A 13865-nucleotide genomic window follows, 5' to 3' on the forward strand; every position below is an offset into this window, starting at 1 on the left:
AATGTTGAGTTTTAAGCCAACATTTTCACTCTCCTCTTTCACTTTTATCAAGAGGCTCTTTAGTTCTTCTTCACTTTCTTCCATAAAGGTGGTGTCATCTGCATATCTGAGGTTATTGATATTTCTCCCGGCAATCTTGATTCCAGCTTGTGCTTCTTCCAGCCCAGCGTTTCTCATGACGTATTCTGCACAGAAGTTAAGTAAGCAGAGTGACAATATACAGCCTTGATGTACTCCTTTTCCCATTTGGAACCAGTCTGTTGTTCCATGTCCAGTTCTAACTGTTGCTTCCTCACCTGCATACAGGTTTCTCAAGAGGCAGTTCAGGTGGTCTGGTATTCCCATCTCTGTCAGAATTTTCCACAGTTTATTGTGATCCACACAGTCAAAGGCTTTGGCATAGTCAATAAGGCAGAAATAGATGTTTTTCTGGAACTCTCTTGCTTTTTCCATGATCCAACGGATGTTGGCAATTTGATCTCTGGTTCCTCTGCCTTTTCTAAAACCAGCTTGAACATCTGGAAGTTCACGGTTCATGTACTGCTGAAGTCTGGCTTGGAAAATTTTAAGCATTACTTTACTAGCATGTGAGATGAGTGCAATTGTGTGGTAGTTTGATTATTCTTTGGCATTGCCAGTCTTAGGGATTGGAATGAAAACTGACCTTTTCCAGTCCTGTGGCCACTGCTGAGTTTTCCAAATTTGCTGGCATATTGAGTGTAGCACTTTCACAGCATCATCTTTTAGGATTTGAAATAGCTCAACTGGAATTCCATCACCTCCACTAGCTTTGTTCATAGTGATGCTTCCTAAGGCCCACTTGACTTCACATTCCAGGATGTCTGGCTCTAGGTGAGTGATCACACCATTGTGATTATCTGGGTCGTGAAGATCTTTTTTGTACAGTTCTGTGTATTCTTGCCACCTCTTTTTAATATCTTCTGCTTGTCTTAAGTCCCTACCATTTCTGTCCTCTATTGAGCCCATCTTTGCTTGGAATGTTCCCTTGGTTTCTCTAATTTTCTTGACGAGATCTCTGCTGCTGCTGCTGTTGCTTCTATTGTTTCCCTCTATTTCTTTGCGTCGATCGCTGAGGAAGGCTTTCTTATCTCTCCTTGCTATTCTTTGGAACTCTGCATTCAAATGGGTATATCTTTCCTTTTCTCCTTTGCTTTTCGCTTCTCTTCTTTTCACAGCTATTTGTAAGGCCTTCTCAGACAGCCATTTTGCTTTTTTTGCATTTCTTTTTCTTGAGGACTCCCCAGGTCGATAGGTGCCCAATATGCTACTGGATATCAGTGGAGAAATAACTCCAGAAAGAATGAAGGGATGGAGCCAAAGCAAAAACAACACTCAGTTTGAACGGGACTGCTGATGGAAGCAGGGTTTGATGCTCTAAAGAGCAATATTGCATAGGAACCTGGAATGTTAGTTCCATGAAAGAAGAGAAATTGAAAGTGGTCAAACAGGAGATGACAGGAGTGAACATCGACATTCTAGGAATCAATGAACTAAGATGGACTGGAATGGTTGAATTTAACTCAGATGACCATTATATCTACTACTGTGGTCAGGAGTCCCTTAGAAGAAATGGAGTAGCCATCATAGTCAACAAGAGAGTCCAAAATGCAGTACTTGGATGCAGTCTCAAAAACGACAGAGTAATAAACTCAAAATGGATTAAAGATCTAAACGTAAGACCAGAAACTATAAAACTCCTAGAGGAGAACATAGGCAAAACACTCTCCGACAGAAGTCACAGCAGGATCCTCTATGACCCACCTCCCAGAATACTGGAAATAAGAGCAAAAATAAACAAATGGGACCTAATTAAAATTAAAAGCTTCTGCACAACAAAGGAAACTATAAGCAAGGTGAAAAGACACCCTTCAGAATGGGAGAAAATAATAGCAAATGAAGCAACTGACAAAGAACTAATCTCAGAAATATACAAGCAACTCCTTCAGCTCAATTCCAGAAGAATAAACGACCCAGTCAAAAAATGGGCCAAAGAACTAAACAGACATTTCTCCGAAGAAGACATACAGATGGCTAACAAACACATGAAAAGATGCTCAACATCACTCATTATCAGAGAAATGCAAATCAAAACCACAATGAGGTACCATCTCACGCCAGTCAGAATGGCTGCTATCCAAAAGTCTACAAACAATAAATGTTGGAGAGGGTGTGGAGAAAAAGGAACCCTCTTACACTGTTTGTGCGAATGCAAACTAGTACAGCCACTTATAGAGAACAGTGTGGAGATTCCTTAAAAAACTGGAAATAGAACTTCCTTATGACCCAGCAGTCCCACTGCTGGGCATACACACCAAGGAAACCAGAATTGAAAGAGAGACGTGTACTCCAGTGTTCATCGCAGCACTGTTTATATTAGCAGGGACATGGAAGCAACCTAGATGCCCATCAGCAGATGAATGGATAAGAAAACTGTGGTACATATGCACAATGGAGTATTACTCAGCCATTAAAAAGAATACATTTGAATCAGTTCTGATGAGATGGATGAAACTGGAGCCGATTATACAGAGTGAAGTAAGCCAGAAAGAAAAACACCAATACAGTATACTAACACATATATATGGAATTTAGAAAGATGGTAACGATAACCCTGTATGCGAGACCGCAAAAGAAACACAGATGTATAGAACAGTCTTTTGGACTCTGTGGGAGAGGGAGAGTGGTGGGATGATTTGGAAGAATGTCATTGAAACATGTATAATATCATATATGAAACGAATCGCCAGTCCAGGTTTGATGCATGATACAGGATGCTTGGGGCTGGTGCACTGGGATGACCCAGAGGGATGGTATGGGGAGGGAGGTGGGAGGGAGGTTCAGGATGGGGAACATGTGTATACCCATGGCAGATTTATTTTGATGTATGGCAAAACCAATACAATATTGTAAAGTAATTAGCCTACAATTAAAATGAATAAATTTATATATATATATATATAAAACGACAGAATGATCTCTGTTTGTTTCCAAGGCAAACCATTCAATATCATGGTAATCCTAGTCTGTGCCCTGACCAGTAATGCTGAAGAAGCTGAAGTTGAACAGTTCTATGAAGACCTACAAGACCTTCTAGAACTAACACTCCCCAAAGATGTCCTTTTCATTATAGGGGACTGGAATGCAAAAGTAGGAAGGCAAGAAACATCTGGAGTAGCAGGCAAATTTAACCTTGGAGTACAGAATGAAGCAGGGCAAAGGCTAATAGAGTTTTGCCAAGAGAATGCACTGGTCATAGCAAACACCTTCTTTCAACAACACAAGAGAAGACTACATGGACATCACCAGATGGTCGACACCGAAATCAGATTGATTATATTCTTTGCAGCCAAAGATGGAGAAGCTCTATACAGTCAGCAAACACAAGACTGGGGGCTGACTTAGGCTCAGATCATGAAGTCCTTATTTGCCAAATTTTCTTTCTTTCTTACTTCGCTCAGTGTAATAGGCTCTAGTTTCATCCATCTCATTAAAACTGATTCAAATTCATTCTTTTTAATAGCTGAGTAATATTCCATTGTATATATGTACCACAGCTTTCTTGTCCATTGATGGACATCTACGTTGCTTCCATGTCCTGGCTATTATAAACAGTGCTGCAATGAACATTGGGGTACATGTGTCTCTTTCAATTCTGGTTTCCTTGGTGTGTATGCCTAGCAGTGGGATTGCTGTGTCATATGGCAGTTCTACTTCCAGCTTTTTGAGGAATCTCCACACTGTTCTCTATAAGTGGCTGTACTAGTTTGCATTCCCACAAACAGTGTAAGAGGGTTCCTTTTTCTCCACACCCTCTCCAGCATTTATTGTTTGTAGACTTTTGGATAGCAGCCATTCTGACTGGTGTGAGATGGTACCTCATTGTGGTTTTGATTTGCATTTCTCTGATAATGAGTGATGTTGAGCATCTTTTTATGTGTTTGTTAGCCATCTGTATGTCTTCTTTGGAGAAATGTCTGTTTAGTTCTTTGGCCCATTCTTTGATTGGGTCGTTTATTCTTCTGGAATTGAGCTGAAGGAGTTGCTTGTATATTTTTGAGATTAATTCTTTATCAGTTGCTTCATTTACTATTATTTTCTCCCATTCTGAAGGCTGTCTTTTCAAAAGCTTGGTAGTTTGTAGCCTCTTTCTATTGTCTGTTGCTTCTATTGATTCTTACTCATCTGGCTTCTTTTATACATGAACGCTTGATTATCTTTGTGTACTAGTTCTATTATTTGAAAATTTGTTTTTAACAATAACTTGAGAGAGCAATACTATTTACAGTAGCCGAGATATGGAAACAGCCCAGATGTCCAACAACAGATGACTGGCATAAGAAGATATGTACGTACACACACACACACACACACACTTACTTGTGCTTGTGTTTGTGCTTAGTCACTCAGTTGTGTCCAACTCTTTGTGACCCCCATGGTCTGTAGCCCCCACCAGGCTTCTCTGTCCATGGGGATTCTCCATTCTCCAGGCAAGAATACTAGAGTGGTTGCCATGCCATGCTCCAGGGGATCTTCCTAACCCAGGGATCAAACCTATGTCTCCTGCATTGCAGGTGAATTCTTTACCATCTGGGACACACACACACACACACACACACACACACACACACACACATAAATAATAGAATGTTACTCTGTCATAAAAAGGAATGAAATATTGTATTGCCATTTTCACCAATATGAATGGACCTACAGAATATTATATGTAGTGATAAATACTTTATGATGTTACATATATGTGTAATCTAAAAACCATACAAATGAATCTCTATATAAAATAGAAACATGTGTTTGTTAGCCATCCGTATGTCTTCTTTGGAGAAATGTCTATTTAGTTCTTTGGCCCATTTTTTGATTGGGTCGTTTATTTTTCTGGAATTGAGCTGCATAAGTTGCTTGTATATTTTTGAGATAAGTTGTTTGTCAGTTACTTCATTTGCTATTATTTTCTCCCATTCAGAAGGCTGTCTTTTCACCTTGCTTATATTTTCCTTTGTTGTGCAGAAGCTTTTAATTTTAATTAGATCCCATTTGTTTATTTTTGCTTTTATTTCCAGAATTCTGGGAGGTGGATCATAGAGGATCCTGCTGTGATTTATGTCTGAGAGTGTTTTGCCTATGTTCTCCTCTAGGAGTTTTATAGTTTCTGATCTTACATTTAGATCTTTAATCCATTTTGAGTTTATCTTTGTGTGCGGTGTTAGAAAGTGATCTAGTTTCATTCTTTTACAAGTGGTTGACCAGTTTTCCAAGCACCACTTGTTAAAGAGATTGTCTTTATTCCATTGTATATTCTTGCCTCCTTTGTCAAAGATAAGGTGTCCATATGTGTGTGGATTTATCTCTGGGCTTTCTATTTTGTTCCATTGATCTATATGTCTGTCTTTGTGCCAGTACCATACTGTCTTGATGACTGTGGCCTTGTAGTAGAGCCTGAAGTCAGGCAAGTTGATTCCTCCAGTTCCATTCTTCTTTCTCAAGATTGCTTTGGCAGTTTGAGGTTTTTTGTATTTCCATACAAATCTTGAAATTATTTGTTCTAGTTCTGTGAAAAATATGGCTGGTAGCTTGATAGGGATTGCATTGAATTTGTAAATTGCTTTGGGTAGTATACTAAGAAGACATACGGATGGCTAACAAACACATGAAAAGATGCTCAACATCACTCATTATTAGAGAAATGCAAATCAAAACCACAATAAGGTACCACTTCACACCAGTCAGAATGGCTGCGATCCAAAAATCTGCAAGCAATAAATGCTGGAGAGGGTGTGGAGAAAAGGGAACCCTCTTACACTGTTGGTGGGAATACAAACTAGTACAGCCACTATGGAGAACAGTGTGGAGATTCCTTAAAAAATTGCAAATAGAACTACCTTATGACCCAGCAATCCCACTTCTGGGCATACACACCGAGGAAACCAGAATTGAAAGAGACACATGTACCCCAATGTTCATCGCAGCACTGTTTATAATAGCCAGGACATGGAAACAACCTAGATGTCCATCAGCAGATGAATGGATAAGAGAGCTGTGGTACATATACACAATGGAGTATTACTCAGCCGTTAAAAAGAATTCATTTGAATCAGTTCTGATGAGATGGATGAAACTGGAGCCGATTATACAGAGTGAAGTAAGCCAGAAAGAAAAACACCAATACAGTATACTAACACATATATATGGAATTTAGAAAGATGGCAATGACGACCCTGTATGCAAGACAGGAAAAAAGACACAGATGTGTATAACGGACTTTTGGACTCAGAGGGAGAGGGAGAGGGTGGGATGATTTGGGAGAATGGCATTCTAACATGTACACTATCATGTAAGAATTGAATCGCCAGTCTATGTCTGACGCAGGATACAGCATGCTTGGGGCTGGTGCATGGGGATGACCCAGAGAGATGTTATGGGGAGGGAGGTGGGAGGGGGGTTCATGTTTGGGAATGCATGTAAGAATTAAAGATTTTAAAATTAAAAAAAATAAAAAACTAATAACATGTATATATAAAAAAAAAAAGAGACTCATAGAAAGCAAACTTATGGTTACCAAAGGGAAAGGTTTGATAGCACAGTGAATTATATTTAAAATTTTGTAATAATTTATAATGAAACATAATATGAAAAAAAAAACCTGAATCACTTTACCTGTGAAACTAACAAATGTAGTTGATGTCAACTGTACTTCAGTTAAATAAATAATATGAGTACTAACGTGAAGGTACCTTCTCCTGAAGAATATTTTTGTTCACTTTTGCCAGATTCTTGGTGGTATTACCAGTCTGGGACTGTCTTAAATCTAAGTTCAGTTTTGACATGTTTCAGTTCATCCAAATGATAATAACCAAGACTACAAATTTACCCTTACTATGAGGCCAGCTCATTTTTGCAGAAGATTCTTCTGGCATATCTTTTTAGTGCAAAAGTTGACTGCTGGATTATTTCTTTGGATTCTTGTTTTCATTTTGATTCTCATATAGTTTTTTCTTACCATTTTGTTAGTCCTTTGATACTTGTGACAACATATTTTTATGTTTTGTTTGGCTTTTTAAATTGTCCCCAGTGGGAGGGATGGTCTGGAAGTACCCATTCCCATTATTGTCAAAAACAGAAATCACATTCATGCTCTTTTCAATTACTTAGGTTTGTGGCCTGAACCAATAGTGGAAGGTAGCTGTCAGGAAATTTTTCTAATATTCTGAAAGGGGTAAATTGTCTCTCGGTAAAATGATGCCTCTTTTGAATATGAGTAATAAAAATCCTTAAAAACTGATTGGGTGATTTACAGTTTGCAATTAAGTAAATATTCAGAATCGCTGTTTACAATGTAATTTCATAAATACCTCTCATTACCTCTCAGAAAGAAGTTATTCCTTCTTTTCTCCTCTTTCCCTCCCTTGTATGATCCATCACAACTCCTGTTTACTTTACCTGTGTAATATCTTTTGAAACTATGTGCTCTTTACACTGGTATATCCTCTGCTTGGGTTCAGATCATCAGTGCCACTCCCCTGGATTCCTGAAGCTGCCAATTAGCCGTTGACTCCCCTTGCTTTGAGGACTAAGTCAGAGCTCCTGTGTGGCCTGCATTATTCACGTGGCCAAGTTCCTGTTCCGCTTTCTAGCTCCTACTGTTACACTTTCACTCTCCATCTTCTGTTTTTTTTTTTTTTATTGGGCATGTGGGATCTTCAGTCTTTGTTGCAGCGTGGGGGCTTTAGTTGCAGTGTGTGGGGGCTTTAGTTGCAGTGTGTGGGGTCTTTAGTTGCAGTGTGTGGGGTCTTTAGTTGCAGTGTGTGGGGGCTTTAGTTGCAGCGTGTGGGGGCTTTAGTTGCAGCATATGGGATCTAGTTCCCTGACCAGGGATCAAACCCAGGCCCCCTGTGTTTGGAGCGCCAAGTATCAGCCCCTGGACCACCAGGGAAGTCCCTCCTTCTTCTGTTTATGCAATTCGTGCTTTATAAACACTCAGTAATTGTTCATTGAGTGAATAAGTGAATAGTGTATGTGAAAGGTAAAGCTAGGTAGATTCAAGAAATGGTTAGGCCCTAGAAGAAGGCCTATGGCTCATATTTCTTTCTACCAGAAAGCTGTTTAGGTAGTTGATTTAGCCATATTGTATGACCAATGTGTTAATGTCTGAATTTAATTTACTCATTTTATATTGTCTTTAGAGCTAACCTTTCAGTAAAAAATCAGAACCAACTACCAAAACACCCCCAACTTTTCCCCAGTAGTTTATCTCTTTCCCTCCAAATAAACTTATATTAGAATAATAGAGTCATCTTCCACAAGTAGCAACGAGTAGGTACAGACTGATCACTTGTCCTTACTGTGGCAGTGGCTGTAGGTGACACACTGTGTTTCAGTGACAGCCCCACGCAGCAGATACTAACGTCATCACTCCATTGATTTTCAAATGTGAAGGACTCTGGTGACACCCACATTTAATTGTTGGATCTTTGGTGATAAAGGAGAATCTTTGTCATCTCCAGGACCTTAGATTCATTATTTGTTTTGTCATATGGAATGAAATGAATGACCCAGGTGTTCTCTTTTTCATTTGTTTAGAATGTATTCTGTGGTATGATCAATTGTAGAGTACCATAGGACATCTTGGAAGAATAATGTATTTATCATCATTTAATTGGCAGTGCTATTTCCTGTTTTGTTGATCTCTGTCACTGACTGGTTCCCTGATAGCTCAGCAGTAAAGAATCCACCTTACAACGCAGAAGACACGCATTTGATCCCTGGGTCAGGAAGATTCCCTGCAGGAGGAAATGGCAATCCATTCCAGTATTCTTGCCTGAAAAATCCCATGGTCAGAGGAGCCTGTTGGGCTATACAGTCCAAAGGGTTGCGGAGAGTCACATGACTGAGCGATTGAGCACACTCATTGACTGCACCAAAATAATTGTTTTCTATTCTGGTGGTCTGACCTATTATTTTATTACAGTTATTTAGAAAGTCTTATACCCACCAATTAGAGAACATTTCTGAGATACACCAAAAAACTTGATTGGAAGTAATTTTTACTGATTTGCCTTCTGATCTGCTTATTGGAGTTAAAAGTGGAATATGGCCTCCCCAGTGATGAGAAATTCATGATAAATAGTGCCTCACACCCTCTCCAGTTCTCCCTGACTGGGTTAGACATTTGTAGTTGATTATGGCATTGTTTCTCAATGTACCTCCTATCAAGTCTCAGCACAGTATTTCAGGTCACTACTACCAGTCAGATTTAGCACTTAAGATGCTAGGACTGGCCTTTCTTGTGTAATCCTTTCTTGTTCGCTTTGCACAAAATACCGTTTTGTATCTATGCCTAGAGGCTTGTCTAAACATAGTTATATCCCAGCTTGTGTTTTGGGTGTTGTTTCTCCCTCCCCTGTGCTGTTCTTTGTGGTACCTACCAAACAAATTTCATAACCAAATAAAGGTGTCTGTGGCTTCCCTGGTGGCTCACTTGCCAAAGAAATCTGCCTGCAGTGCAGGAGACTGCCTACAGTAGAGGAGACCAGAGTTCAATCCCTGGGTCGGGAAGTTCCCCCAGAGAAGAAAATGGCCACCCGCTCCAGTACTCTTGCCTGGAAAATCCCATGGACAGAGGAGCCTGGCAGGCTACAGTCCATAGGGCTGCAAAGAGTAGAACAAGATTGAGTGACTACATCACCACCAAGGTGTCTGTAACAATAGTGGTGGTAACAGCTAACGAGTATTGAGTAGTTATTGTGTGTCAGGCAGTCTGCTAAGTGCTAAATATGTATTATTTCATTGAATTCTTATAACAATTCTATATGAGTTAGGGACCATTATTATTCTCATTTTATAGAGGGAGAAGCTAGGGCAAGTCTATATAACTGGTAAATGAAAGAACCTGGATTTGAACTGAGGTTATTTCTCTTAGCTCAAGCTCTTTACCTCTGAGCTGTTAACCTCCCTAACAAGTGAAGGCTGGGTTAATATGAAAAAGATTCAGAACAAGGTTTTGTCTGTGCTATCACAATGCTAAAATAAAAGCCACTACCTGTATATTTTCCAAGAAAATATTATTTTAAAAAGTCTTTTGGAAGACTTCATAAATATGATTTAAGTTTTTATTAACCTCTTTTGCTTTTATCTTTCCATATCTCAGACAACCTTTATAATTTTTGAGAGAGGAGCTCTCTGGCTGTCTTATACATTCACAGATGGCATTATTTTATCTGTCCTCATACCATCTGCAGCATCAACTTAGTCTGTTTCAACTGGTGTCTTCTTTCATTTGTGCAGGAGTGAGCTATTAAAATAAAACTTTATATTTCTGTAGCATTTGGGGGTAAATGTTGTGATAAAATACATCAATGTTTTACCCTAACAATCTTAATTTAATTTTTTCACCTCATCTTGATTTATTTTATATGTAGTCTTCGAAATTCAGTTGATTTCAGCAGCTACTTATTGATTATGTATCATGATCAGTTACTCTATTGGGGAAATGATCCCCATTCTCACAGAGCTTAGGACTTCCCAGGTGGCTCAGTGGTGAAGAATCTGTCTTTCAATGCAGGAGACTCAGGAGATGTGGGTTCTATCCCTAGGTCGGGAAGATCCCCTGGAGGAGGAAATGGCAACCCACTCCAGTATTCTTGCCTGGAAAAATCCCATAAGTAGAGGTGCCTGGTGGGCTACAAGTCGATGGGGTCGCAAAGAGTAGGATGTGACTGACCACAAACAGACTCTCACACTCACTGAGCTTACTGTCGAGCGGTGAAGACAGTCGAGAAGTAAATACGGTTGTAAGTTTCACTATAGAAAGAAAACAGAGTTGTATGGAAAAGGATGGCAAAGGATGAAATCTAGTTCTAGTGAGTCTAGAAAGCCCTTTCAGAGGAAGAATGAGGAGGAGTTTGCAAAACAGAGTGGAAGGTGGTAGGCAGGAGGAAAAGGGAAACCAGTCTTCAAGGCAGAGTGAGGAGTAGGTGAGAAAGCCATGATGTCAGAGAACTTGAGTGACCAAGATGTTGGAAGAAGATCAGTCCGACTGAAACTTAGAGTGAGAGGAAGAGAGGAGCAGGTGATCTCAGATGAGACTTGTGAGGCAAGCAGGTCATTTAAGGATACTGGATTTGAATCTAAGATTAATGGGAAGTCATTGATCAACATTCAGAAAACGAAGATCATGGCATGTAGTCCCATCACTTCATGGGAAATAGATGGGGAAACAGTGGAAACAGTGTCAGACTTTATTTTAGGGGGCTCCAAAATCACTGCAGATGGTGACTGCAGCCACGAAATTAAAAGATGCTTAACTCCTTGGACGGAAAGTTATGACCAACCTAGATAGCATATTGAAAAGCAGAGACATTACTTTGCCAACAAAGGTCTGTCTAGTTAAGGCTATGGTTTTTCCTGTGGTCATGTATGGATGCAAGAGTTGGACTGTGAAGAAAGCTGAGCGCCAAAGAATTGATGCTTTTGAACTGTGGTATTGGAGAAGACTCTTGAGAGTCCCTTGGACTGCAAGGAGATCCAACCAGTCCATTCTGAAGGAGATCAGCCCTGGGATTTCTTTGGAAGGAATGATGCTAAAGCTGAAACTCCAGTACTTTGGCCACCTCATGTGAAGAGTTGACTCATTGGAAAAGACTCTGATGCTGGGAGGGATTGGGGGCAGGAGGAGAAGGGAACAACAGAGGATGAGATGGCTGGATGGCATCACCGACTCAATGGACGTGAGTTTGAATGAACTCTGAGAGATAGTGATGGACAGGGAGGCCTGGCTTGCTGTGATTCATGGGGTCTCAAAGAGTCGGACATGACTGAGCGACTGAACTGAACTGAACTGAACTGATTGATGAGCTTAAGGCAGAAGTAAGGCATGAACAGGTTTGGGTTCTAGGAAGACTGCTCAGGCTGTGCTGTGGAGAATGGATTGGGAAAAGGAGCAGAGGTGGGCGTGAGGAGAAAAGTTCGGAGGCTGTTTTGGTAGAACACTTCTCTTTGTTTTCACAAAGAGAGAGAGTCATATTTCCTTAGACTAGTGTAGAGGCAATAGAATGGAAAAAACTGAAGAGATTTAAGAGGGCACAGCATTGAGAATGGAAGAATTAGCCTGTGTGTCTGCAAAATTCTGGCTTGTTCTACTTTTTCATGCAAAACCAAATGCCTGTTCTACGCAGCAGAGGATGAACTAGAGAAAAATGGAACAAAAAATGATAGCTGAAGTTAGCCTCTGCTTTGTGAACAAGCTTGACTTCACAGCATAGTTATAGGGATGTGGTGGTGTGTTCAGTCACTTCAGTCATGTCTGACTCTTTTGCAATCCTATGGAGTGTGACGGCATCAGGCTTCTCTGTCCATGGGATTCTCCAGGCAAGAATATTGGAGTGGGTTGCCATTTCCTCCTCCAGGGTGTCTTCCTGACCCAGAAATCAAGCCTATATCTCCTGTGTCTCCTGCATTGTAGGCGGATTCTTTACCCACTGAGCCACCTGGAAACCCCAGTTATAGGGGTAAGAAAGATAAAAACTCTCAATTAATTGTAAAACAGTTTAATAGTCATCTAGGCAGGATTCTGATGTCAGGTTGCCCTTTACATCAGTGCATGTGATAGCGAAAGAATTTTGATAGAGTGCATTCTGTAGCTGATGTCCCCATTTTCCCCCAAATGTCAGTTCGTTTTTTTATTTGGTTGCTTGTTGTCATTCATTCATTGATCGAAAAGAACATTTACTGAGGGCCCATTTTCTACTAGTTATGTTTACTTATTTCAGTTTTTTCACATATGGCCATTATACCTAGTGTAAGCCTTTGACATGTATAGGTGCTGGATGGGTTTTATCTCATTTGGGACACATTAGTCAAGTTTCCATGTTGAGTTGACAGTCTCACCATTTCTTTCCAAGTGACCCATCACTTAAGGTGTAGCCATTGATAAAATGCTGCAATCCTGGTCTCCTATGTCTCGTGATGTTTTTTAAATTTTTTTATTGTAGTTGAATTACAATATAGAGTTAATTATTGCCGTACAGTAAGGTGATTCAGTTTATATATATATATACACACACACACACATTCATTTCATATTTTTTTCTGTTATGTAATTTATCACCTGATATTGAATATAGTTTCCTGAGGTCCTAATGTTTTATCCTCTGACCTTTCTATTACAGCTTCCAATCTCTGCCCAGGCTCAGTGTGCCTAAGTCCCATTTCAATCAAACATATGATCAATTCAGCTACCACCACTGAGACTTCTCCCAAAGCAGCTGATTGGCTGAATGAAGTGATTTTTGACCAAGATGGTCAGTTATTTCAGTCAGAGTAGAAAATCCACTGTAGATTTTTTGTAGCGAGCGAAAAAATCCATTTGCTCACTGTAGATCCATTATATTAGCCAGGTAATAAAAGCAGTAGTAGCAAATTCTCCATCTCTTTGGTTTAAATACAAAAGAAATGGTTGTTTTTTGCTAATGAAAAGTTCATTTGATAGAGGATGTGGGGTGGAAGGTTTTCTGCTCTACTCACAGACTCACGCTGATGGAGTCAACAGGTGAGGTGGCTCACAGAATAGCCCTGGGCTCAACATCTAGTTGGCAAAGGAGGAGAGAGTGAATGTGAAATACTGCAAGAGGTTTTATGGACCATGACTAGAAGTGATATAATCCTTCCTACATGTATTTCATTGGCTAGAACTTGGATACGTGGCTATACCTCACTGCAGGGGAGGCTGGGAAGTGTAGTCTGTGTGTTTGTTCTGGAGGAAGGAAAACTTACGGAGCCTGTCTTTGCCCCATCTGTTTAATGACTTCCCTAGTGTGGTACCTGGTCTTTGATTC

General features: G+C 40.0%; 1 protein-coding gene across 2 annotated transcripts in view; it reads left to right on the forward strand.

Annotated features, from left to right (window-relative positions):
* Nucleotides 1-13865, forward strand: part of MSH3 (mutS homolog 3) — a 194903-nt gene that overhangs the window by 77711 nt on the left and 103327 nt on the right. The gene's annotated exons all lie outside the window — the stretch shown is intronic.

The sequence above is a fragment of the Ovis canadensis genome, chromosome 5 (genome assembly GCF_042477335.2).
Source record: "Ovis canadensis isolate MfBH-ARS-UI-01 breed Bighorn chromosome 5, ARS-UI_OviCan_v2, whole genome shotgun sequence".
Lineage (NCBI taxonomy): Eukaryota > Metazoa > Chordata > Mammalia > Artiodactyla > Bovidae > Ovis > Ovis canadensis.